Below are 27,569 nucleotides of genomic sequence, written 5' to 3'. Positions count from 1 at the left end.
GACGACCGGTGCCACGAGACGGCGACAAGTGCGCCACAAAAACGTTTGATGCTCCACCTCGGCGGTGCGGGCAGCCAGGCAAGCCGTCGAGTATACAGGGTGTTTCAGCTAATTTGTGCTGAGGCTTTAAAAGAGAAATACGGAAAGAAACTAGGCCTGCAGTACTCAAATGCACTCAATTCAGTAAACTACCCTTTTGAGCAACTTTAATACTTACAGCTCATTCAGAAACATCTGCTTTATTTTATGAAGATAGCTGCTGTGGTTATTTTTTCAGGACAAAAGAAAGTGCACAAGATCGAAAAAAGTACCATGCAACTATGCACTTTTGAGCAGTGACGAACAAATGAACAATGCGGCATGCAGACAGGATGTAAAAAATATGCAGATCCGACACACTGAAGATTATGTAACCAGCTTTCTTTGCTGCTTCTGTTCATTGATGGCATTTGACAGTGATATGTTAAATGTTACCTTGCATGCACCACTTGTGTTTGTAGTACAGAGCTCACAGGCAGACGTGCACTCCGATGCTCAAGGTGGTGTTGTGCACCATCCATATCCTGTGAGAGTAGTGGCACTGTCATTCCCTCGCATGGCGCATCGCATAGCGGGTGACGTAGAGAAATCCGTTTATTTAATCCTTAGGAGAAATAGTTGCTGCCACGTCCTGTGCCCGAAAGAGTAGCGCCTGCTGGCCACCCAGGCTTCTGTCATGCAGCATGGCCTCCCAGTGTTGCAGTGTAGGGACATAGAAGTTTTGATGCTGGACCACCACTTGCATACTGTCGTTTTGAGGCCGTGGTGCTGTATTGCAGCTTTGCATCTGCACATCCTGTGTCAATTGCTGGCATGGACACACTTGCCGTGTTTATTTTTTAAGAAATAGCATAAACATGCCATACCACACCTTGAACTATCATTATAATATTTTTAGTTTGCCACCACAACTGTCACCATGTCTAGTTGTAGTGTTTTTCTTTTAAAGAGACTCTATACGAAGGATGCTTTCTGATGGCATCTTTACCTTCTCGTATGATCATTCAGCGAGCACAAAGTGCTGCAGCTTCTGCAATGCTTTTGCCTATTCCTTCCAGGCACACTACTCTCAATGTATCATTTGCACTGAAATAGAATACCGCCCATTGCTCAAAGCAGCTTCAATATAGATTCCAATCTGAAGAATAGGCAGACTTGTGGCAGTATATGACTTTCTATAGCCATAAAAGGCAAGCTAGCATAGTGGGGCATCTCAATGCTTGTAAAAGCATTCAATTGCATGTATCTCGAAATAACTAAGCTCAAGCAGACACTGTCAAAATTCGTGCTTGTCACGGTGAGTTGGTGGGGGAACATGAAGGTGTCGCTTTTCCTTCATTTTTGTGTGTCTCATGTTTTTGCTAAGGCTCTTGCCACAGCAAAGTTGCACTTGTGGTATTTTAGAACGGTAATTTACTAATCACCTAGGCGATGTCATTTCCTTCATTTGGTTGCACTTTGTGCATCAGTGCAATAAATAGGTCAAACGGCTTAATACAAAATGTTGCCAGGCCATTTTGGCACAACACTTGTGGATAGCATTTTGGTGTGGCTTGGGCGAGACTGAAAGAGAGAAATTGACACATACAAGCACAAAGGCCAGGCACTGTTCCCTTGTGGCCTGCACAACCACTAGAATAGCAACTAGTCTTATCAATTCATACTGAGTATCACAAAGTGTAACGTTGCAAGAACTGTAGCTTGGTTGATGAGACAAGGCACTTACAGCTGTAGCTGAAACATGTGTGATCAACATGTACAAGGTTACAATACTCTACACCCTTTTTGTATTTAAGTTTTTAACTTTGCCCACAATCTGATTACAGCTTTCCAGAGTTCCTTGGAAAATCCTCCCATGCACCTACCATGTGGCGTGCAAGATGGCAGCAGCAGCTGTGGGAACAGTTGAAGAGGCGAAGAAAGGTCCACTTTATAATAGGTTGTATGTAAATAAAACTGATTGAACTCAACCGATTCGGCTTCCACTTTTGTCAAGACAATTGTCAGCAAAGCAATGGAGCAATTTCAATGGGCGATACTAATAAATAGTGCATAGACATTCTTGGAAGCCCCGTCAGCTTTCTTGCTGTTAACAGGCTGTGTTGGTGAGGTGGTTTAGGCAGGGAATGCCAATTCATGAGGGATGGTCATGGCCACCATGTTCAATGTATGTGCAGCATTAATCAGTTCTCTAGACCGAGTGCACTAATGTCATGGCAGGCCAGCACTTTGTCACATGATACATTTTCGAACCTCGCATGCTTTCTTTGGGGCTGAGAAAATTAATGAAGCATGAAACTAAAATCGGCATGTTGCAGTTTTCAATTAACCATCACTGCATTTGTCCATTCTTGAAACAAATTTTATTGTACCAAATGCATACAGAATGAATTTGTGGAATATCCAAAGTACATTTTGCTTGTTTTGGTCAAGCAGCTGGCAGAACAAAACCACAAAGTTCCAAAGCAGAAAGGTAACACTTCTTTTGAAGTACACAATTGGTGAAACAGTGTTGCTAACACACGAGTGCAAAACTTGTCCACCACTTGGTTCCTTGACCATTCATTTTTTTTCTTTTGTGGCTGATTTTTAAAAATCCTTGCTATAGCAAATGCAAGGACATCAGAAAATCAACGCACAACAGATATTGGTGCTATGGTGTAAAGTAATGAAGATATAATTTTGCATGCACATTATTTAGTCTGAAATAGAGGGATACAGCACAAACATTACTCTTCAATCCCAATAAAAAATATGGAACTCGTGGGCTACGGATAAATCTTGAGGGCCTCGGCTTCTGTAATGTGCAGCTATACTTAAGTACACAAGCATTTTTGGATTATGCCTCTACCTGGGTGCAGCTTTGTGACCTGGAATGAAAAGCCACAGCCATCGAGCTGCTGCAGTGGCGATATCACAGTAAAAGGTAATAGCAAAAAATTAAAACAATAATATGGCCATGCAACTTGCACATCAGATAGGTCACCTGAAGCTTCTATTTCCAATTTTTCTGGTGTTGCATAGAAGGACAAAAATTTTGAAAAGTAATAGTGTACGATTTTCATACATTAACAATTATGCATATGTAGTTTTTTTTTTAACCATGCTGATATTTAGCAAAAAGTTTTGAGCACGGAGAGCCCGGCGTTTTTGCAAAGGAGTTTCTAGGTGAGGTGGACACACTTTGCTACTAATGCGAGTTTCAGAAAATTAATTTTGAAAAATTCAGTCACTTTTTTTTAGTAACTTGGCGGCAGCCTTCTAAATGGCATATTTGGAGGCAGTCGCATGTGAACGCACACCCTTTCTTTTTCTAAATCTCGAAAATTGCACTTATTCTGAAATATTGATTATCGCACTCAATTGAGTACAATCAAAACTTGGTGCATCCTCCTCCACATCAGGCGGCAGTGCCCTGTCAAGAAGTGTGGGACAAAGCTTAAATGATAGCCTGACATGGCACACTGACGCACATGCTTGCCAGGCAAAGTGTGTCGTATCAGCAGCTACAATGACTGGCCAAGATGTTTCCATCTGATGAGATAGCGGGACCTTCTTTTCTGCGCTCCCAGCACACTCGGTTCCAATATTGCCTCGATTTACCAGTGAAATTCAATGATGAATATCTTGAATTAGGTGCAACTTTCAAGATTTGTAAGAAATGAGAGTGCATTAAAATGTGACTGCCTCCAAATTTGTGGAGTTCCAAAATAGAGGAATTCCCCTGCAAGAATGCCACATTTGCCGCGCTCATAACTTTAAAACAAGAAAATCTGTACGGTAATAAAAGACACCCTGTACGTATACAGTGTGCATTGGAGCATTTCATGCAACCAATATTCAAGCACCTTCTGTCTACAAAGAATTCATAAAGCAAATTTATGCATTAAGACTGGAATCAGTTACGAGCACTGGAAATGCAAACACTGTTACGAACCCTGGTCACATGCCAGGCATTGTGTTGCTGCTCTCTGCGTAGGGCCTATGAATAAAAACCACCTTCAACATCGTACAGTAAGCTACCAATTGCTATGTGTAGGAAGACTTGCAGTTCTTCAAATGCAATTATGACCTAAAATTCTAAAGCTTTTCTAATAGTGTACTTTTAGTGAACAAGTACCCCAAACTTGAACAACTCTGAAGCTATAATGCCATTATTATCTGAAAGATGCACTGCACATTTTTTTAACGCAGTAAGGAAACATTCATAATCGACAATGCCACCATAGACATGAGAGTCGTATAATATTGCACTGTGTGCAGCAAGGATAGCACAATCTCGCACAAAAGCTTAGTCTCTCCCGCAGCCTTTGAGGCCCCCTTTATTATGTCTCGCTTATGATGCCGTGACATGGTACGAAACCATGATGACGTAACTTATGATCATGAGTTACTCTTGAATGAAAGCTTGTGCACACATGCATATTCCTGCATTGTAATTCTGGAGTGCACTTACAGTAAGGACACTGTGAAAAGAAGAAAAGGCCAACAGCAAGGACCAGGCAGCGCAGTGCTATTTGCACCTTCTCGGCTGTTGTCGGTTTAAGTCACCTTCACAGCAGCAGAGTCGTGTTATGCGGCGAAGCATATTTAGCATCATGCAGTGAAGCATATCTGAAGTTAAAGGGGACACTGTCACGGGGCCCCTGCTGGTGCTTATGGTTACCCGACACTATCAGCTTAAGTACTCGTACTGTGACCTCTTCATGCATTTGGACAACACCAATCGCCATGTGAAAACCTCTGTTCACTGCTAATCTCGCTAAGAGCCTAAATTGTTTCCAAACTACAAATTTCACCAAGTGGCAAACTTCGCAATGCTTCTGGAACCTCATTCTCACGTACTTTAATACTACCAGGATGCTTCAATGTCAAACTGGATTGAAAACCTGGGATGAGATTGCGCAAGCTTCTAGCTTTCTGACTGTTTGCTTCACCTTCTACATCAGTGAGTAGGCAGTGTTCAATAGGCGCTCCCGCTTCACCAAGCAGACGACCGCTGACGAAAGCACGGTGAAGGCGAATAATGAGAGCGCAAGCAAACATTCAGAATGCAAGATCTCGCCCTTGGTTTTAGAGAAAGGAAGGATAATTTCAACACCAAGGAACCCAAGTATGCGTTCAACAACAAAAGCTTCTGAACGGGCCACTTCCACATCAGCACTGCGGAAAGACTGATGAGCTTATCACCCAGCAGAAATTTTCACTCGTGGCAGAAATTTTCACTGCCACAATCGCAGGTTCAAAGATATTTGCATGATGACATTTTGGGCCAAAAAGATGATCCGTTTGAGTGATGGTGTAAGCGTGGTGCCCACTGTTGGCTCGGCTTGTGAAGAGCGACCTGCTGATACCAGACACTCTAAGCAGCTCTTTTCGATGTCTGAATCGATGGTGACATGCACTAGGTGTCACTGCTCTTTGAACATGTTGAGCTGTTGTCCTTGCTTCATGAAACATTAAGTAACTACAGTTATGACATTGTCAAACAAAAGTGTTGTATTAGAGAATTTTGTTAACCACGAAGCATAATATCCCTGTACATAATTTGCTATGCAGTAAGCTATTTTGCACCTCTGGTTGGTGAAAAAAAATGGATTTTTGCAATAGCAGTAGTATTCATATTCGAAAAATATTCGCTTCGCACTTAGGTTTCATTATTCGAATCAGCTTTGAAATTGAAAAATTCATATTTCCACACCCATAGTTTTGCTCAAATACCTGGAGCATAAGTCATTTGAGGACGTAACTTCAGGATTAGCAACAGTATGCCACCAAAGAGTCAACACAGTTCAAATTTTTTTACATTCTTTTACAATTGTTTCCTAATGTACATTTATTAAAACCATCTTAAGCCTCAATAATTGACTAAACTAAACTTTGATAACAGCTGCATGCTTGGATCGAATGGTGCATGTTCCGGCCACTCTAGGGTAGCAGTTTAGGGGAAAAATATCCGTTACTTAGGAATTCCACTTGGTGACCTTGTGCAGAGTAACCCCGGCTGGACCTTACCATCTGAAGCTGCTGCACAATGGCTATCACTGGCTTTTTTGGTGTTCTCGATGGCATCCACTTGCTTGAGAAGCTTGACCTCAGACGTCTGACCACTGGCAGCACTTATTTCTGTTTATCACAGATGAAAATTGCCTATGAGCTCTTATTTCGCCCAAAACACAGACTTTTGCCACATTTAAGAAAGTGGCGTTCTCCAAGTCAGTGTGGTCAGCATGCCTGGCATGCACTTTCATCTCCTGCGTCAGAGTGAGTTACTATCACAGATTAATGTGCTACAGAGATGACAGAGAGGTTGGCGAAGAAGTTGTGCCCAGACAGATAGAATGATAATATTTATTTCTATTGCAATTCAAAGCCATCTATTAGAGCACCTTGCACCACCAGAGAAATCCTAATGGCTTCCTTTTCTTTCATCTCATAATGTGGGCGGTAACACCCCATTAAATGATCCCTAAGATGGTTTTTGTCAACCCTGAGGAAATCTCTCACAGAAAACTTGTAGACAGTCTTAATAAGTGTTGTCAGATTACTTTTCAATGTGTTCTTTATCATCACTGTGGTGGTCGTAATTTAAATTCATGTGCATCACTCACACAGTGCGCACTCCTTGCAGACATCTGTAACTAGTGGCAGTTCACCAGCATATTTGAAGGGAGGAAAAAAGAGCATGGCCACACAATCACATCACAGCATGTGTATCCATCAGATGACATTGTGGAACCTAATTCTATGTCAGCAGGAAATGCATGGCTGCTGTCGCTATTTCGAGTTCAAATATTTGTCCCACGGGTACAGAGAAGTCATTATGGCAACCACATAATCCAGGCAGCTTGGCGCTGGGCAACTGCAATATTTATGAAGCGGCACACTGCATTCAAAACCAGGCACTGTCACACTTGTCTGGGAAAATCGGTGCTTGTATACACAGGGGCAGGACCATTTCAAACCACAGTCACATTGGAACTCTGTCCACTCTTGTAGGGTGCATTTTCTGTGTAGTCGCTGCCACTGCAGGGATAATTTTCTTCCAACTGCACAAAGAGAAAATTGCAGCGCTGTGCTCTTCAGTGCTTGGTGCAAAGGCAGAACAGCCATGAGCCTTCTCCCATCCACAATTCAGAAATCCGCCAATACATAGATGGCTTACAGTGGCATCCCTACAGGCAGCACACACCACCTATATGTCGCCACTTAGTTTGCAACACACTGAGGGTCTCCATGCCTTTATGTAAATGCTCAAATATACTACAGGACAGGACCTTTAGGGAATAAAGGTCATTTCACGGTCCTCACATCTATGCTGTGACAAAGCCAACTCCAACTGCACAGGTAGAAATTGCTGTGGAAAATTAAATTTTACAGTTCCATGTACCATATTTTCCATACAGTACTATAGTCTGCAGGATCTAATTTGGGCTGAAAAAGCCCCTCTCATTAAGCACCATGGCAAATTTTAGTTATAGGTACATTGGTACGTTGGAAGCCGTCAAGGGAGCATTTTCTCAAACAAATATTTCTAATTAGTTCATTATTAAAGGAAATGGAAGAAATTGAAACGTTGCATTTTCACGCTGCCAGGAGGCGAGTGCTAAAAGCAACAGCACTCAACTCCTTTGCCTCCAAGTGATCTTCCTTCTTCATCTTCCCCCATGACGGAGCCAAGGGTTCATGTCACACTCGCATGACAAGCCCTGTCTTTTCTTTCCTTTTTTTCTTCTCTTCCTTTTTTGCTGTGGGGCACACATCCAGGGATGGCATTTAACATTGTTTGGCTTACGAAAGTCACGTGCCATGGTTGGTGATATTGCAGGCAGCACGTTTTACATAGAGACATTTGTGCATGTAACCTTGACTCTGACTGAAGCAGGGCTTCGTTGCGACCATGATGGCTTTTGTTCAATATTTCAGCTGTTTTCCCACTGTGCATCATTTTGATAATTTGGAGACAGGATTGTTAGTGTGTGATCTAGGCATTGCACTTGTCGGTTTGCAACTTCCAATCTTGGTGAGACGCCTTTTCAAATAACAAAGTGCGACTGAACTTCCTGAAGGCATTTGCCTTCAGGAAGTTCAAGGGAAGCAGCCCACATCCGCATACCTTATTCACAGCTGTCAATTCTTTTTTTGCTGCTGCTCCGTATTAAAGATGGGAACCGAAGACTGTGGAAGTAGCGTGGGCTTGGTGGTCTGGAGCTTACCATTGGTTGTCGGATCGAACCGCTGGCACCAATTCTTACAAACTGTGCACCCAGGTGCTCAGGATCGTGCCGCTGACTGCATTTTGCAGCGGCTCGTGAGTCGTCAGGGGGCCAGGCAGGAGATACGGCAACAATGCAACGAGTAACAATGAATGTTTACTTCACATTGTTACGGAATGGTCAACTCTGCAAGTTTCCCGATGGAGAGCGACAGACATGCTAGTTTGATCAAAAACTGAAGGCTCAAGTCCACTGGCGAAGACGTCCTTTATAGTGTTTGGAATACCCTTGCTCAAAAGAAGGAGAGAGAAAACACTTTCCACGCTGGCGGCCGCCGCTCGATACATGGAAGTGTTCAACAAATTTTCTAACCCCCACTGGCTCAGCAGAAGGAAAGGCACTGACGTGCGCGCGCACACACACACACACACACACACACACACACACACACACACACACACACACACACACACACACACACACACACGCACGCACGCACGCACACACACACACACACACACACACAGAGAACGCTGGCACCTTCCCTGCCGAGGACGAAGAGAAAGAGCGAATGCACACACGAAGCTTAACCGTCCAACTTGCTGAAGGGAGACAGCACTGTGGAGACTACGCAGACATCAGGGTGTTGTGCAAGCCGTGGGTAAGAAGGTGAAAATGCCTGTACAAATGATAAGGTCTTTTTGCTATTGGGGCCTCCTAGGCGTTTGCCAACGGTTGCAGGCGGCTCGGCGTATTTAAAAGGTCCAGCCTTTCACTGTTGCTTTGGCGCCGCGACACAAATCGTTGACCACACAGGCCAGTCATAACATCAGTTAGACTAGTTCTTGCGCACGCTCAAGGACACTGAGCTTGAACGACGCCGTGAATGCTCTGTCTTTTCAGTGCTATTAGAACTGTTCTTGTATTTTCTGTGTATACAAAGTCGATTATAAATCTCTTGTGCATTTTGCAACGTGGCCTTAGATATCCAAGCACTGAAACGCAGCCACATGATCAGAGTGAGCAGCATTCACTTGCATATCGTGAGTTGCCAGAATAAATTGAAGATATTGTGCTGCGACTATCATTACTGCGTCATGAAGCAACCAGAAATGACAGCACCATGCTTCACAATGCGACTTTCATTTCTCCCCTGGTGCGCTTGTACTTCTCTGGTCCCCTTTCCACTGTGTAGGGCTCCCAGAAAAGCTTTTCTCAGGACAGGGGACCATACTGTGCGCTCAACCAGGTGGCACCCATCACCACAACATTGCCCCAATCAGTCTCACCTTGTCATCTCTCGTCCTGTCCAGTGACGTCCTTTACATTTCAAGGATGAAGGTTTAGCACTGTGTTTCCGATGACTCTCTTTAGAGCTCTGGGACAGCGCTTCCGCTGCCAGGGGTAATGCTACAGAAAAGCGATTCCAGTGACCCCAACCAGGTACGCCATGTTTGAAGAGACAAAGATAAAACCTTGTGCAGGCTGTCCGACATGCATATACATCTTTTTCTGCGCCTCTTTCTAAGCAACAATACTTTCACTGGTGAACAGGAAGGCAGCCTTTGTTTCTTTTTTTCATTATCGTTTCTCAGTTTTACAAGGCCATAAAGAAAAATAAAGAAAACAGGAAAGATTGCAAACCAGCCCTGCAATTTTTCTGAATTATTGGAAACGAATATGTGCGAACAGAGGATGCCAAATGAAATGAACAGCCAGGTGCAACAACAAGTGACATCATTCAGGTGGTGCAGGCGGTTTGGCGGGCCCATAAAATGCCTTAATAACGAGATTTATTTGAGCGTGAACATGGTGAGATGGCTGCTTCTGCCTTGCAGTGGTGTAAAGACTGCTGCATGTCTGGAGGTTAAAATGCTCATCATTCTATCATACATGGAAGTATTCCGACTATTTAGTGGAGTCACGGGAAAGCCACTCAAGCCTACATTAGCAAAATGTGTGGTACTGATTACAGCGAACACACTCCCTCCATATTCATGCAACCGAATGCAAACATACTGAAACCTGAGGTGTACCTGACGAGTGTACCTGCCAACAGCCCATAGGACAGGAAAGGCAAATCCCTGTGCACGCATAGTGAATTCGTCACTGCTGTGCATGCTCATTTCGGCAAACTGGCATAACAGATGAATTGCGAGTGCAATATGTGACTGTAAAGCATGTGGCGCATCTTTGTCACCATAGCTTGAGCTTGGTGAGAATTAAGTGGTTTGATAAATGTACAACAGACTCAGCAATGGTGGGACAGTTCTTAGAAACTTCACAGCATGCCCGTCTGCCTCTACAATGTAAAAAAAAATTGGCTTTGATCCAAGAGCCAGATCTTTCTGACTGGGCAACATTCATGCAGCAGCTTTGTCAGTTTTTTGATGCTCCCACTACTTGTGCTGAGGTCGCGAGAAAAGCCCGGAGAGAGTATAAAATTCGAGAATGATGTACCTCTTACATTGTGGATGTCCTTGCACTGTGCTAACGCATGAACACCACCACGTCTCAAAATGATCGAATGCGACATATTAAAGGCACAAACACTGTTACCTTATACGTCCTTGGTATGCAGAACCCCAGCACCTCCACCACTTCTAAGGAACCGCTTTATTCTTGCCGAGCTAGAGCTATGGCGAGGAAGAAGCGACACACACTACGTACGGATGAGGAAGATGAAGGAAAGTCACATTGCGCTCACAATATCGCTAACGTGGTAGTTTCCCAAAGGAAGCGGTCACACCACTGCATATAAAGTGTATGCACAGGGATTCTCATATGTCTTCCCTGTCCAAGGGACTGGTGGCAAGCACCACAGAGCAGCACTGGTCAGGTGCATTCCAATTAAATTCTTAAGAATTGAGAAAAGGCCGATTCAACACAAAGCAACGATCTGACACCCTTGCCAACAAACCTGTTGCACTGGCATTAAGTTTCAGATATTTGCGGCCACACATAGGTAAACCAATGGGCAAGGTTCTGACTGGTGTTGTAGTGAGTACTGCTCCAGGAGGGCACATGTAACCGGCAAACAGAGGCCTCAGGAGAGCATTAGAATATAATCAAGGAGGCGGCAGGGTACCCAAGGGGCAGCGGAGGGATCAAAACTGGAAGCAGGGCGGTCCTAAACTGGAAGCAGGTTATGTTGCTCCAACTCACGGACCACCCTGACTCCAGCCTTGTCCGCGATAGCGGACAGCTGATCTTAAAATGCGTCAGAAAATTCCGAAAGTACGACTTACACACAGCCTACAGACATCATAGATATACTACTAGCACGCGCAGGCCTCGGCGAGCCCCAACCCATGAACCAGTCCGCGTTCTAGCTCTGGTGTCCCCGTTACCGATTTGGTGTCCTGGAGACGCCGCCAATAATATGAAATAGTGACACGTTGTTACTAGTAAAAAACACGATTTAAGCCGCTAACGCTACGTTCAGCACTGCCGCGCCCAACAACTTCTACAACGCCTGTGAGAACTTCACCAAGCAATGGTTGTTCTTGGCAATACTAAGAACTTGTGAATTTTGTGTACCGCTCATGCTTAACTTTGTAGTGCACTGTGGCTTAGTGAAGCACTACGATTGCGTGTAGCATACGTACACATCTTACCTGATAGACGGTGAACAGGGGCTTGTACAAATATCCGCTGAAGAAGAAAAGACTATACACCTTCACATGTGTTAAAACACATGCCAAACTTGAAAAAACAGACGTACAATGAACCTCCACACGTTAAAATAGCAAAAGCATCACTTAAAAGGCGAAAACTATTGAAAACTTTGCAAGCGCCATGGCAAGCGCAAATCCGCCATTGCTGCTGATATTGATGTTGATCAGGCTGTCCCCTTGCGATCGAGTCGGCAAGCGCGTGGAAGCGCGTTTCCTTGTTCTATGGCAGCGCAATTGGCGCAATGTAGCCAAAATAAATAAAGAAAACTGCATCAACTCCAAATACACACACGCAAAAGAAAATCGTCGGGATTCTCTATAACGACGTTTCCAACCCCTTGACCGATATTTCATACAGCTCGTTGCATTAATTAAAATACCTCCAGTGCATTGTTTTCATAACGCGCTAAAAAAATTCTGCGCTTAAGCTTACCCGCACAGACACGTGGCGCAAATTCGTAGAACGCCACCAGTGCAGCCCCCCACCCCCCAAGAAAATATATGACTAGTCAATAATAATAGCATTCAATTATAACGTGAGCGTCGGCGCAATCAATGGAGAATTCAATTTTATTTGTTAAGAAAATCAAATGCAATGCAGTAAACAATGGATAGAATTAAGCATATAGCTTCCTGGAGTCTAAAAAAAATCTGCCTTGAAACTTGACGCGGTGACGCGGCAAATTGTGAGTATATGATTGAAAATAATTGCTATAGTGTGTTCGTGTATGAGTAAGCTTCTCAAAAGGAGTTTCAAGTGTTTCCATGGTATGGTAAGATTATATCTTGATTCCTCAAGTTTTTTTTATCCATATAGGTCAATTATGTTTAAAAAGCGAATTGGAAATCCCAATGGTTTTGTTTTTTACCGGGGGAACACAGAGTTGAGCCACTGTTTTGAAACACTTTTATTTAAAGTAGTTACAAGTAACACCGACACCCTCGCTCATGACAAAACAACTTTCACTCACTGTGTCCAGACACTTGGTTCAAGTTGCATGTAATGCTTCATCTCCAAGCTTTGCGTGGTTTCTTAAAGGCATTGTGAAATCTACACGGTGTTTTTATTTTACACCTCCTCATCTCATAGCACAAGATCTGAAATGCGTGAACAAGAAGAATCAGGCCAGCACATATTCACAGAAATGAACTCTTCACAGTGCAGTTGACAAGTGCAAAAATTACAGCAGAAACTGCCAGTCACATGATATGAGCAAAACATAACTGTTCTTTTTGCGGGAAAGCCTCAGTCCCATGCCGACATTAACCCATATGGTGGTCATCACTGGCAATGTTTGAAAGATTTTCATAAAATAGAGACTGAATGTCTGGAGTATTTATCATAAGGGAAGTAGAAACTCGCACGTCTTCTAAACAGCCCTTTGCAGTGCTAAATATATGCTGGCTATTGATAGTAATAAATAGTATGACTGTTACAACTGTTAAACAAGACAAAAACTCACAGGAATATGAAGGCTTGAAGTGATAAACAGTGTTTGGAGGGAGAATGTAGCTGGAGTGAACCCTTTGACAAAGATTTGTCTTCGTCAGTGCCGCAATTAAGTTCGGCACAGCAATCTTTATGCACACTTAGCTCACTTTCCCACACCCTCAATGTAGGATGAAGAGGAGAATAAAATAGTGCGTAGAATGAAGTTGAAGTGTAGAAAAGAAATGGGGAGACAGTGAAAGAGAAGGTAGGAGCACTGTTGTAGATTATCCTTCCAAGGTTGCTCTTCCAAAAGAAATAAAGAAAAATATTAAATGTGTAAGGAAGCATTGCCAATTGTTATTATGCCTACTCAAATAAGAGATGCACCATAAGGGATGCAATATAAAACTGATCTGATATGTAGGGTGGCCTAAAGCTTTCTGCATAGTCTTTACAATCATTATGACACTGTCTGCTGCAGCTAAATATGCAGAAGTTTTAATTGAGTGCTCATGACCAGAGCAACTTATCCAGACTGCACACAATACCATTGCATTGCTATTTTGGTAATCTGAAAAATAAAAGTTTATTCAAATGGGCAATAAGAACATCACATGGAACACAAAATCTAGATCGAATTATGAGGCATGCCACAGTGCGGGACTCAGTATTATTTTTGACCACCTTGGGTTTTGTGATGTGCACTTAAATTCAATTACACACTTTTTTTTTCATTTCACCACCACTGAAATGCAGCCACCTTTGCTGGGATTGAACCCGCAAGCTCGAGCTCAGCAGTGCAACATCATAACTACTGCGCTACTGAGTGTTTACACAAATTTATAAGTAGCAAAACACATTGGAGGCTTTTGCACACTGAAGCACTACACACCATCCAATGCACTTCCTTACATCTATGTACAGACATACTTACCAGCGGTTCATATGACAAGCATGGAGGCGTGCTCTAACACACTACCATCCGACAGCTGCCACATACCAGAGATGACCACTGGGTTTGTACCTATTTTCACAGAACACTTACCAGCAGCTCATACAACAAGCATGGTGGCATCTCTCGTGCTCTAACACACATACCATCCAGCTGTGACATATGGCTGCACACCACAGACAAAAACAGACGGGCTAATCATCAGAGATTACATGTCATGATTTGTTAACATGCGAGCCCTCAACCTGCTTCAATAAGGCATGAGAGCACAGCACTAATGCACCACTTCTCTCTTCCTAACTGCACTGGAGGCTTGTTACCAGTAATCGTGCCCTGCTGACGTGGTTATCTCTTCAGTTTCTATGTTGCTGTCCCTAAGCTGTTATTTAAGGACTTCCTTTTGAGCTTCAGTGGGCCTTGAAAGGCTAGATGATGGCTGCCACAATCTAGGGTTTTTTGTAGAGTGAAATCTTAACAGGTGCACAACTTTTTTGTTGGCTGGTTCATTTGAATGGTCTGGCATCTTTCTTTTTGGGTCACTTTCACTTTCAACAAGCATGAAAACTGGCTCAAACAAATTGTTTGCCTTCTCAGCCACACCCTCAGAGACTTCACCATCTGATATTGCCTGTCTGACTGGGTCCATTTTTGCTCTTAAGAGTGCTGAGTTTGACACTGCTTTGGCTGCTTCCAGCTTTGTTATACTCTGTACAATGTGCAATGCCCGACTTGCCTCACATGCTTCTTCGGGTGAGCTCTTATGGACCTTGTTGCTGCTAGTTGGATTAGCGATGACCACACAGTGAATGTGCTTGCACACTGTAAAGTGTATAAGATGGTCATAGCAAGTGCACATATAAGTATGCACACACACTGCGCATTCCTTGCACCTCAAAGGACAGCAAGCACCATCTCCCACTTTTGACACTTTATATGAGAGCCCTTTAATAGACTGAGATGGCACAGTCCATATGCCATCTTCATTTAATTGGGCACAAGCTGCCATTTCATTGCCAGACCTGTGGTTCTTCTGAATTCTGCTCAGCTTCTTACCCTTTGCCCCTTTCATCATCTGGATAGCCCTTTTCATTAAAAAATGATTTGTCAAGTCCATGAGGGCAGAAATTAGTTTGTCACCATGCTTATTCTGTTTTCTCTGCAGCATGGTATGCTTTAACGTCCTGTGCTTGCTCTCAAGGTGCATGTTAGTGTTGACAGCTGCTCTAGTCCTAAAGCAATAGGCCCACTCTTGCGGCCTAACTGCATAGTGGTCATTGAAGTACTTCAGGAAGTCCCTCAGTTTTTCTTCCTCACTAGAAAGGAATTGCTTAAAATAATCTTCAAATGCCTTTTCCGCGAAGAACTCTAAGAGTAGCCACACACTATGGTAAACATGTGGCCTTGACTGTTTCTCTACACACTCGAGTATCTTCTTACGCCAATTGTTATCCACATGCCAGGCACAGAGAAGTTTCTGTTGTGCAGCACCCATGACCATGGACCATGCTTTGTAGAATTGTGACGCATCATCAGATATCAATGTCTTAGCAGCCACTTTTTTGGCCATGGCCGACTCCAGATATTTGAAGAATGCTGTCAAAGTTTGCTCGTTCATCCGGTTGCAGATGAAATAAGCTATAGCTACACCTGATCCTACTTTATCTAGCACCAGAAGAGTGGTCAGCTCAAACTGGTACTCTGTAGTTCCATGTGTGGAGTCAAGACATACAGTACCTGCAGGGCGCAATTTTTCTAGTAGCTCCTTCTGAGGCTCTGTCATCAGAACAAGAGCAAAGTCTGCTGAAGGAAATGTACCACTTGGGTCCACTGCACCTTGTGCCTTGTACAGGCGGACAAGTGTTTCACCTTTTTCTTTCATCACAAGCACCCACGTGTCTACACTGATAGGGTCATTAGTGTGACAATGTTCAGGAGCAGCAATGTTCAACTGCTGTTTGATGTTATGCAGGGTTGAGCACTCTGCCAAGTGCACTGGCCTCAGCTTGAATGCCACAGATGTTCTTACTCGCTTTAGAATGGTTTTCATGGGCACACCCCTTTCTAGGTTCTCTGCTACGCTGGCCTTTTCCTTGTCACTCATTCTCAAGTGCTGAATTTCTGGCTTATGACCATAATGGTTTCTTTGATACCTGACTTTTATGGTGGTGCCTTCAGGTGTCGGACTCTGAGTGTTGTCCATTGTGACGGTAATAAATGAAAGACATATCTTACCAGACCTACAGCTCCCCTGACTTTTTTCCCGACGGTCACTATGACCTTCCTTTTTCCTTGCCTCGCCTGATCTATTACAGTAATAGTGGATCCTTGTTTCTTCACTGGTCAGCTTTTTGGGGTCCCTGGGCAAAATGAACCAGCAGTTTTGGCTACCCTCTTCTTCTGCTTTCCATTCATGAAATTCTGTAATAAAAGCACAAAATAGCATTAGATAGTGACAAGTACTATTGGGAGAGAGATGCAAACAAAATTAATCGCTCTGAAGGCTTTGGACACGGGCTAATGTAGCATTTATTTTACTCCTTCACCTTCAACTCGACTGTGTCATGAGGTCACCCTTGATATTGCTCAAATTTATGTTAAAATTGAATTTCAAATGCAATGCGCTATAACTTGAAAAAATTTATCATATTAGTTTTGTTTTAATAAGAAACAAATATGAAACTTAAGCATGATCTATGCTCACTCCTTCCTCAATATTGAATTAGACTACATTCATAGCAATGCTGTTACGATAAGACAAAGACGAACTGAGAGCACGTGGTGGAAGCTACGCCCCAGAACAGTGTGAATCCCTTCTCTCAGTTTCTTCTTGAAAAGCTCCTTCTTTTCAAGAAGAGCTTGATTTTTTACTGTACATAGGGGCTTGGCGAGGGAGTGTTCCATCGTCACGCGGTTATGATCTGGCTTGGCCATGCGCCTGGTTCGAAGAGGCAGCATTATGTGCGATTTCAATAAACCAGTTGCTAGTCTGCGTTCGTCCTGTCTTCTTGTACGTTGGTGTCTTTTCCCAAGCGCAGTTTACGTTCACAAAAAGATGTCTTACCAAGTAGCCTCCTAACACACTCTTCTTAAAGAAAAAAGGATTGCGCGTGCGTCAAATTTCGCTATACTTTATGAAATCTACAACCAGAGTCCTTCAATTGAAGGACTGTGGTACTACTAAAGAATTTTCCCAAAGTACGCCGGGAGACCAAGCCGCTGACAGCCGCAATTGCAAGTGTGGTCCTGGCCCTACGTCGGCCTGCATTCGGACCTATTGCGGCCTGCACTTAGGCGAAGACTACACCACGCACGCAAGTAGCGCAGAGCAACGTCAGAACGCAGAGCAAATTCCTCCTCTCGTTTAAGTAAAAAAAAAGGGGGGGGGGGTTGCGCGAGCGTCACATTTCGCTCTATTCTATGAAATGTACTGCTAAAGAGCTTGCCCACAATACGCTGGGAAACCATCCCGGCGACATCCGCAAATTCATGTATGGTCCCGGTTCTGCGTCTCTGCCGCATTGCAACGTGCACTAAGGCGAAGACTAAGCCACGCACGCATGTGGCACAGAGCAACGTCAGAACGCAGAACAGCTTACTCCTGTCGCTTAAAAAAAAATAAGAAGATGTACAAACGTCAAATTTCACTCCAGTTGCTGTGCAGGATAGCAGACAATGCCAAACGTATGTCATGTAGCGCATCGCTGGGAGCGCGCACACATGACTATACTATAGATGGATAAAGAAACAAATTATATTTAACGAGGACACAAACTTCAAAATACCCCAAGGAAATAAATTAGGCACCTGCGCAAAAGCTGCTCTTCGCGAAACAGATGGAGAAAGAGAAAAGAAAGGCCCGCAAAGCATAAACAACTGCCTTTTTGGAAGCACACTGCGCAACAAGAAATTTTAAAAAAGTCCAAGATATAATATTGCGTTTAAACGTCATTTGCTCACGATGACTGAGAATAAATTTAATAAAACTGTTCCGGAACACCAGGTGCACGTCAGCCTCGAAGTTGTGCGCAGCGATCTGGTGCACCGAATACTTCTCCATTGTAGGCAGGGAAGTGCCACATACGTCGCATTTCATCAATTTCTTGACATCCACGGCCATTTTGTGAACGTTCCTGATGTGTTGCAGCATGTTCTTCCTCTGTATGAATAGTTTGCTGCAAAATTCGCAGCGACGATCGTCATCGCCGATGGCAGCTCGATCACAGAAGCGCGCCATTCCGAAGCGGAGTAGGCGGCGTTTGGAAGCACGTGGTTTCTGTGTCATTGCACGCACTACAGCAATACAGAGAATAAACCTCCCCAATCACGTGACACACTAGGTATTCAGTGGCCCCATAGGGACAGTTGGAAACCAACTTAGGGAACCAACATCCGGGAACGCAGGGTCACGTGGATGTTGCCTTCTATTGTTCACCGGCCTCAGCCGGCCTGCGGGGAGACGCATGTGGGACAACCGCTCCCATTGCAGCGCGTGCGTCTATTTGTCGTACAAAAATCCCTCACGTGACCTGATCCTAGGTGCATAGGGACAGCATCGTTTAGGGATTTTTGAGAAGGCGCGATGCTGGCGCCGAGCGACGCCGTGGCGTGTTCGTCCTCGGCGTGATCGTTCTCTGGACCCCGCGTTGTTCAACATTGCTCATGTGATTGTACGTGCGTTGCTTGTGTGTTGGTTGTAGGTTCTGCGTTACTTGGCGGAAAGCCGCGAGTAGTGGTGGTGTGGCAGTGCGGCTTTCGCCTCGGTGAGCTCTGGCAGTAGAGAATCTGCGTTGTGTGACCCGTGCTTGCTTGACAATTGAAATGTCGAAGTGGCCTAGCTCCTCGGCAGCGAAGTTCTGCGAACCGCGATGTGGCGTCGCCGTGTCCGACTTTGCTTAACGGACATCGAGGGATGTGCTGCTCGCTACAAGTCATGTAAATGCGACTGCGTCGACCGCCCACTGTTCAGTGCTGAATGTGTGTTAGGTGTGCTGTGCTTGAAACGAGTGGTTCAGCCGTGCAGCGGGGGGTGGTGGAGGAGCAGAGTGGCTTAGGGTCTCCATTTGCACGTTCACAGATATGTGCTCCCGTTTTGGTCTCATTAGCGGCTGTCGCGGGATTGTGGTGTGCTCCTTGCCTAGTATGAAGTTTACGATGCTAACACACAGCATGTTCACGTTTTTCCGTGCTATATGTCATTTGCATGACGACCGAGTTGAAAACAAGGCATATGTATCTGTTGTTTTCGTTTGTGTGTTGTAAATTACTACCTGTTGTGGAAGTTCTGGAACTCTTATTACGCAAGAAGTACGAACGTAAACATATAAACATATTTCTGTGTGTGTGAAATTATGAATTACCCAGAATAGCCTTTACGACTGATAAGTGGGTTACACAGCCTGTGTGAATCAGCTACCTTTTGTTGCGACGCTCTTCCATGTGGTAGACTGATGCATGGTGCGCGTTTATTTCTGTACTGTTGTAAAAAGCATTTGTTTATTCACTCAATACAAATGTACTGCTTCTTCGCCGCAGTGCATTTTAGTTACGCGGTAAAGGATACTAAAAGTGGGAGGGGGCCGCTATCACCCAGCATAGTATGTCCACTCAGGCGACCTGAGATGCGGCGGTTGCGCGAGTGTATAATCATAGGGTATAATTAAAGAACTCTTTTTATGTCCAGTGACAGTGGCCCCTTTCCACTTTTAGTATGCTTCAACGCAGTACATTGCTTAGGCTTCACCGCAGAACATAGGTGTATTGCAAAAAAGTTAATCTTAAAAAGCTCAATTATGCAACGTTTCTTTCGTAGCTTGCTACACCGCAATACAGAGGTGGAAATAAGCATTGTGCAGTAAAGCATACTAATAGTGGAAAGGGCACATAGGTTTGCTCATTATTTTCAATTGTGATATAATTTGCAAGTGCATCTGTGCTCTTGGTAAGCTTAATTGACAATTCTTTGTACATTACAAATTCATATTGCAGGGAAGCTTACTAAGGCACATTCGTCATTTTGTAACGCAGTATTCACCTTCAATGCAGGAGCACAATGCGGATTCATACCTATGCCTCTGGCTGGACTGCACATGCTCTTTGAGAATTGATTCGTTTTTCATAAGTGCACTGGTACTTTACTCTAAGCTGGAGGGCTGAAGTTTATACGGAAGCACAATTTTTATTAAGGGGACAAGATGTTGCCAAGATGGTTGCAGCACAGCTTTTTTTTCTTCCAGGCACCTTTTCTATTAGAAGCTTCCATTGCAGTGTTTCGAGCCTCTTTGAGCCAGCATATAGTGTATATAAAAATCGGACACCGATTGGGAACATCACCTATGCTCTCTGCAATAAGCTGTGCACAGAATAAGTTCATGCCTATATATAGAAAAAAATGTAGCATGACCAGACAAAATAAAAGGGGGTGGGCTGCAGCAATACTAGGTGTTAAGTGGTGCCTTATCCTTTCCCTTCAGTTTTCTGTTTTGTGCTTTCTATTATGGATCCTCCACAGTAACCACACGAGTGCTGAACTTGAGCTTGTTGGTTTCAGATCTGATGGTTGTTACTAACAGAACAGTGTGATACACGAACAAGGGCTTGGAGGCATCCGGTCACCTTGCTTGTCTCATGGTGTCGCTTTGTGAGCACCATGAGCCTCCAGACCAACTCGGAAGAAAGGTTTCTTGCACTCGCTTCTGAACTGTATTGCCACCAAACCAACAGTGCTCTCAATGACCACTTTTGGACAGTAGAATGCTTGCACCCAGCAAAGTCTAAGAAGGAAGCATTCAGGATGTGCCAAGTGGGCCTTTTGAAGCTGGCCGCATTGCTGAAGGGGCTTTGCCTATCCGCCCTCTTTATGGATGCACAAGGATGATTTCTTCTTTCAGAAAGATTGTTTCAGAGGTGTCACATGGCAACAGTGTTGGGTGTTTAGCAGCAGATAAGCTTGCCTTTGGCCACTGTCAATAATCTGTTTTTTCTCCAATGCCCCTGTGAAGTGCCTACTTTTTGGACACAACGTGCTCTCCATGCATGCATGCATTTTTAGCTTGTAAAGATGTCTATTACCCCTTGCCTCAAGCCGGTCCTTGCTGATGTCAACCAAGAAGGCAGTGGGGAGTATGGCGATGCATGCTTACAAAGCACTGCTGATACCAGTGAAACCAGATTAGTGGAGCTGCCGTTTTTTTTGTCCACTCCATCTTCATCAGTTACAATGAGCAGTTCTTTGTCCAAACAGAAGGCGTATGTAGTTGGTCATGCATAGCCTGCGCACTAAGATTTGTTGGCGTGTTACAAGAGACGTGCCTGAGAACCTTAGCAGTGTCTATACGCAAAAACCTTCAGATGTGTTGATGACTTCCTTCTCTTTATCACAGTTTGCCTGATGAAGCCAGCAACTTGGTCAATTAGATGTTCAACAGGCTTCCCACTAGTTTTCCCAGCGTCTCCTTTACCAGTGTGCTGCTCATAGATATCTGTTTTCTTGACCTTGCACTGCACTTCAACCATGGCCACACCTGCTGAACCTATAGTATGCAATCAGAAAAGTGCTATACATCACGTTGCTCCAAACTCATGACAAGCTAGAAGGCCTTGAGGAACACCTTCATTAATTTCCGTCCTCATCAACGGGCAGAAATTTGGCTATTCATTGGGCCCCACTGCAGGTGCAAGCCACTCTTCTGCCAGATGCGTGTTGTTCACAGGAACTGGAGCTATACAAATGCAGATAAAAACAATGATGTTTGAAAGTAGTAGAGTTGAACTATATTCTGCACAAACAGTGCTACTTGCAGTGCTGGTAACTTATAGCTACAATTCATGGCTGCCCCACCATGCAAAGGCACTATTCTTGAATTAACTTCTATTTATGATGGCCATATATTGCAAGTACATATCATCCACATTGTGTGCAATATGATTAAATGATGTCAACTTTGATAGCCATTCCTAATCTGAGATACAACAAAAGAACTAATATAGGCAACAAATCGTAATTCAAGAATACAACCAGTGCACAGGATAAGTGACAGACTTCCTTTTATTGAACAAAAGTCACATGTGTGTCACATGTCAACAACAGTGGGTAGCAAGCTTGGGTGACAGAGGCAAAACTTAGCAAAATGCTACACTCATACTCAAATGTAAAACTGCCTATGACACAAAAAACATATTTTACTGAATGAAAGGGCAAGACTCCATCCAAGAACGCACTATGGCACCACATAATTGACATGGTGTAAAAGATGTTAACATGCCCTCTCCATAAAAAAAAGAAACACTTAAAACATGCCTTAAAAGGCAATGTGCAGAGTCTGAAAGCAAGGAAAAACAACCCAAAAAAGGTTTCGCTAAGTCTTTCAGTGATTAAAATTGTCAAACTGTCTTGTCACTTCTTAATGAACCTGCACAGCGGAAAAGGATGAAAAGAAAGCCCAATAGCAGGGCCACAGAAAATGTCACCAAATAAATAAACCTTGCTTACCAAGGATACTGGTTTAGTTGTCTGACTCTGCAAAATAATTGTGTATGAGCTTTTCTTGTTTAGAACGATTTAGCAGATAGCGGAAAAAATGGACATGAGAGCACCAGGTGCATGCATAGTCGATGCACAAAGAGCCACTGTTTTCTTACTTTTTTTTCTCTACTACTATTCACGAATATGTAAGTGCCTTAATAGCACTGCTAAAATCCTACTGCAAAACACAAGATTGGGCAAGTTGTGGCATAACGAAAATTGGAGTTCCACTCGTACTGTGAAAGTGATGCAATAAATGGTGAAATATGCGCAGGAAGCTTGCTTCATTCGGTGTTTGTTGAAGTGAACACTTGCCAGTGCAAGTCAGTAATCTCCTTTAAAGAAGTAAAATAAGTGGGAGTTGTGCCTCCCAGTGTTGAAGTGGAAAGACTAGTTTTCTTCCTCCTCTTTCACATCCAGACTTGGTCTCTGGTCTCCAGAAAAACAACCCTTTAGCTTCTTACTGCTGAATTAATTTGGTTTTCTCAAAGCTATATTTGAGCTACCCATTGCTAGGTCTCGCGCTCTGCCCCATCAACCAGCCCCATCCAGCAAATCTGAGAAGCCAAGCACTAGAAGATTAATAAAGCAGATGCACCCAATCACTGTCATTACATGTAAGAAGAAAAATTAACATAGTACTGCCTTCACAAGTGGGGAAAGTGATGAGTAAGAATTTGAAGGCGTGGACGCCAGCTCTATATACAGCACGCAGACATTGAACAGGTGTTAGCCAATCATGGCACCTGTTGGCTAGATCGCACTCTCCAGGATCGGTATTCACCACGACTGTACCTTCAGCAGAGTGGCTGAAATGTAGAATTGTGGACTGCCAATCTTTTGATCATATGTTTGAATCCACACATCACAATGAGAACTTTATCTGCAATATTCTAGCAATAAATTTGGGAATTAAGAGTGACAACACCAGTAGACATCAGAACCAGGGGAGTTGGCCCATAGCAGCTATTGGTGTAAAAAAGAAGACTGGCATAAGAAGAATTGAGATGTGCACGCTACATGCCTTTGTTCTGGTAGTGTTCCACTACTTTGGTGCTACAGTTAATGATCTCGAATGAGTTCAAGGAGCAAGAATTTAGTCCAGAAAAAAATATTACGCATAACAGCTGTATCTAGTTGTATCATTTGCCTATGCCGCTGTATATAACCCTGTCCACACTGCTAGGAAGGGAAGCGTAGCAGAGGGCGGCAGAAAGTTGGGTGGGCGGCTGAGGTTAAGAAATTTGCAGGGACAACATGGCCACAATTAGTACATGACCGGGGTAGTTGGAGAAGTATGGGAGAGGCCTTTGCGCTGCAGTGGGTGTAACCAGACTGATGATGATGATGCCCACACTTACCTAAAGCACATGAGTGGCATCCTAAACAAAATTGAGCTTTTGATATTGCTTTGGAGAAAATTAATCTGTTTCAGCCTAACAGTATGTATACATATTGCGCATACCTGCATTCGGTGTACCTTATCACCAACTGTTAAGTCACCTTCTTACCTCATCAGCGAATCACTCCTGCAACCAAGTGTGCTGGTCCGGGTTTTACCTGCATTTCCACCTGTGCAGTTGGTAAAAGTCTTTGGCTGTTTACTATAACTTCATATTCAAACATATGGTTGCATTAGAGGCTTTCACATCACTAATGACTGGGCAGGCTTCACGAAAGGCCACCAGTACCTCCTCATTGCAGACTGTGCTCAACATCCTTCTTGGTTGGACTGTGACTAAGAACCGATACATCTTTCCTCCAAAGCGGCTGGCATTGACGATGGTTTGATGCAGAAAGAGGCTATTGTCTTTCCCAGATGCTGGTTCAGCCTCGCGAGGCACATTCCTTCAGTCAATATGCACACTGTCAATGTGAGTGAGACTGATCAAAGGTTGTATATGGTGTCAGGTTTCATGCCTGGTTTCGGTAGTGGCATCATGACCAAGTGTTTTCACTCTGTGAGGAATTCCAATATTCCAGATTTCATTGATTACAAGCAATAGTGCTTGCTTCCTTGTTTCGGCAAGATTCCTCAACATCTGAAAAATGACTCCATCTTTGCCATGTGCACTCTGTGGTGTCTGCTTCGTCAAGGTGGCATCCTCTTGGCCGTATGTCTTTGCATCCCCAGTGCGGGTGATGTGCATTGAGCTCACCTCGACTGAGTATTACGTGCTTGTGAAAGCGAATTTGAAGCTGTCAAAGCCAAGTGAAGTCGCCTTGGCTGTGGTGCCTGGTTTTGGGACAGAGGTAGACCAATGCCAAAACGGCTTTTAGCCTGCAGCACACCACCGCAACTTTCTGATGAGACATATGTTTATTCAAGCCGTTTCTTCCTTGCCCTAATTCAATAATAGCCAATTTTAGCAGCTGCAAATCAAGCTGACTTCAGAAGACTGCTGATTTTTTAGCCACTTCTAGTAGATTATTGCATGGTTAATTTTCTAGTTGGGCATGACATGCTTTGTGCTTAAAAAATGAACTGTTTAAAGAATTATTGGAGTAATATTAGGACAGGCAACTCTGATTGAATCATCACTGCTTTTGTCGCAAAATGTGGCAATGAGCTAGGCAGATACTGTCACAAAACCATAGGTTGTACAAGTACAGAAGAAACAAAATTGGAGTTGTGAAATTCAAAGCCATATTTTTACAGCCTCTCTTTATACTGCTGACATTAGAGAGCGTTAGATTAGTGGACGCAAGCAGCGTATGTAAACAAGCACCATGTTTGGGTATTTCTGGCACCCATGTGGTTTGCATAACCAAGCAGCACACGAGTCGCTTGCATCCTCTTATGCAGTACTATTATTTTCATTGTAAAACAACCAATATCAAAGTAAGTCTGATCAGCCTGCATCAATATGCTAGAAATTTTTAAGCACTTAAGGTGTATTGGTTGAATGTTTAAAGCACTTCACCACACCCTTGGTCACTAGACTTGAACTTTCCAGTATTACTTGCTAATCAACTCTTGAGGTGTTTACGTTGCTTTTCTGTGCTGTAAGATTAGTTTGACAGTCCTAATAGAATTGTTAAAGTGAAGGTGTGAGCTGTTGTATTGGCCATGTCATTTTATAACTGTTAGATCTGACACTGTCAAAGCACTTGGCAACATTAATCAGCTTCACCTCACTATATATATGTATTGCGGTAGGACCATTCAGCACGTGAAAATAAAAATACCGGTAAATAGAGAGTTCGAGAGCACCTGAGATTATAGTAAAGCGGGCGGGGCAGTATGTTCAAGGTAACAAATGTGTTGCGGTGAAGTTATTGCAGACGTATATACACATTCATTCGTCCCAACTTTGCACCGAACCCTGCGTCCCGTTGCTAAAACTAAGAGCGCGAAAAACGAGCACAAATGCAGCTGAAGATTACAGGGCACAATATTAGGCTCCACCTCACTGTGCTTATCGCGCCCTTAGTACGAATAATATTAAACATCTACTCTGCATTTCGTGGAATTCTGGCAGATCATGTGACATCACTAAAGCTCCGTTATGTTCACAGCACTACGCGATAATTGTCGTAAAGCCCACGATAAAAGTAAATCACATGAAGTGACGGATAGTGCACTAGCGCTGAACACGATTGAAAACATGCGCTGCCCTATTTCAAGGACGCGTGAACAGTTGTGAGCAAACACCACCTTATGCAATATTACTTACGTAAGTCGTGGCGAAAAACACGTGCAATACCTCCGCCTACGAGTCCCGTCAAGTAAAAGTGCATGTGCGATGTGATGACGCTGCCGAAAAGGGGCGAACACGACGACGCTGCTGCACAGCGCCGGTTCGCAAATTGCATTGCCGTGGCGCTACGCCACTTGAATATTTCAATCGTCAGCACCAATGAATTCTTCAGAAATACGGATCTCACACCACCAGAGTTCACCGAGACTTAAAGCCGACATGCCACACCACTACTACTGCGCGACTTTTAGCCAACAAGTACTGATCCCACTGCGGAGACACACGACCAGCGGTCGGCGTGGGCCGGAGATTCAACGCACGCCACGGCATTGCGGTTCGCAGAACTTCGCTGCCGAGGCGCTAGGCCACTTCGACATTTCAATTGTCAAGGAAGCACGGGTCACACAACGCAGATTCTGTACTGCCAGAGGTCACCGAGGCGAAAGCACAGATGGCGAAAGCCGCACTGTCGCATCACCACTACTCGCGGCTTTCCCGCTAAGTACGTACAACCAACACACAAGCAACGCAAGCACAATCACATAAGCAACGTTGAACAACGCGCGGTCCGCGCGAGCCGGTGAACGATCACGCCGAGAACGAACACGCCACGGCGTCGCTCGGCGCAACCATCATGCCTTCTCAAAAGTCCCTAAACGATCCTGTCCCTAGGCACCTAGGATCAGGTCACGTGAGGGATTTTTGTACGACAATTAGACGCACGCCATTGCAGCTCCCGTAGACACTAGCGCCAGAGTTCCCTCTAGTAATTCTTGTAGGAAACTCTATGGTAGCAACAGATCGTGCAGGCAGCGGCGGCGCTGTTGTCGCTTTTTAGATAAAGCCCCTCAATTTCCCAAAGTAGCGCCATTCACTTCCCTCCTCCTCCGCTCGGCGCGGCCTCGTCGGTGGCGCCGCCGGTGGTGGGCCTGCCGTAGCAGACGACGGCTAACACGCTACGGCAGGAAATCCGCAGAAAAGTTCGTTCGAGCCCTGCGGAGCAGTTTTTTCAATCGAGATCTTTCTTCGCC

At 44.1% G+C, this 27,569-nt stretch overlaps 2 long non-coding RNA genes across 2 annotated transcripts; both read right to left on the bottom strand.

Moving 5' to 3' along the window:
• Positions 1-2,379: 2,379 nt before the first annotated feature.
• LOC142592543 (uncharacterized) lies at positions 2,380-12,136 on the bottom strand. The gene is made up of 2 exons (XR_012830717.1): positions 11,873-12,136; positions 2,380-7,088 (listed from the first exon to the last, which is right to left on the bottom strand). It is a non-coding gene; the product is annotated as an uncharacterized LOC142592543 (long non-coding RNA).
• Positions 12,137-22,335: 10,199 nt separating this feature from the next.
• LOC142592542 (uncharacterized) lies at positions 22,336-27,248 on the bottom strand. The gene is made up of 2 exons (XR_012830716.1): positions 26,515-27,248; positions 22,336-23,646 (listed from the first exon to the last, which is right to left on the bottom strand). It is a non-coding gene; the product is annotated as an uncharacterized LOC142592542 (long non-coding RNA).
• Between the last annotated feature and the right edge of the window lie 321 nt (positions 27,249-27,569).

The sequence above is a fragment of the Dermacentor variabilis genome, chromosome 9 (genome assembly GCF_050947875.1).
Source record: "Dermacentor variabilis isolate Ectoservices chromosome 9, ASM5094787v1, whole genome shotgun sequence".
NCBI lineage: Eukaryota > Metazoa > Arthropoda > Arachnida > Ixodida > Ixodidae > Dermacentor > Dermacentor variabilis.
The sequence above is the reverse complement of the archived record's forward strand: the minus strand, read 5'-3'. Positions and strand labels throughout refer to the sequence as shown.